Raw genomic sequence first — 803 nt, 5'->3', positions numbered from 1 at the left:
GAAGGAAGGAAGGAAGGAAGGAAGGAAGGAAGGAAGGAAGGAAGGAAGGAAGGAAGGAAGGAAGGAAGGAAGGAAGGAAGGAAGGAAGGAAGGAACTGCAGCAGTTCTGTGTCTGGTCGTTTTGTTTGCATGAATCAGTGCAGCACCACAGACTATCTGCATCAGTGTCTTGGCCCATGCCAGGTAGGATTTGTATCCACAATATTTAAGGATGCTTGCTTTTTTCATTGTACTGAAGACAAGGGGATAGGATGCACCTTTTATCAGTTAATTAAAGTGTATTATATCTGGAGATGGCTGAGCAGAATCAGCATTTGAGAATTCTGTGCAACAAATAAACATTGCACTCATTTCCTCAGATAGCCAGAGCCACTCCTGAGAAGGTGTAAGCACTGAAAATCATGATTTATTTTCTATAAATGAAATTAATGACTTAAAGTATACGTAAGATGTAAGTTTGATGCAGCGATCCAGACTTAAGTAAGAAGGGTGTTAACTCTCATGATGTTTTAATATACATCACGGTGCAGCAAAACTCCAGCACAACCAAGATGTGATCTCAGTGCATTCTGTGAGTATTTAAGCAAAAAGAAGAGTCTATTAGTTGTTGAGAAAATAGGGTCCGTTCAAAACACAGCACTGTTCCCTTCTGAAGGTCCCAAGTTCTTTGGGCCATGATGAGCGATACTCGGCATTTATGAATCTGATTCTCATTCTTTTGTGCAGCTCTAGTGTGTTTACATTGACCACAGGACATTGACATCTACTGTGTTATTTGTAAGTTCCTCTGATCGTAACAAGCT

The sequence above is a fragment of the Malurus melanocephalus genome, unplaced genomic scaffold, assembly GCF_030028575.1.
Source record: "Malurus melanocephalus ecotype Western Australia unplaced genomic scaffold, MMel_1.1 scaffold_203, whole genome shotgun sequence".
Lineage (NCBI taxonomy): Eukaryota > Metazoa > Chordata > Aves > Passeriformes > Maluridae > Malurus > Malurus melanocephalus.
This window is presented reverse-complemented; position numbering follows the sequence as displayed.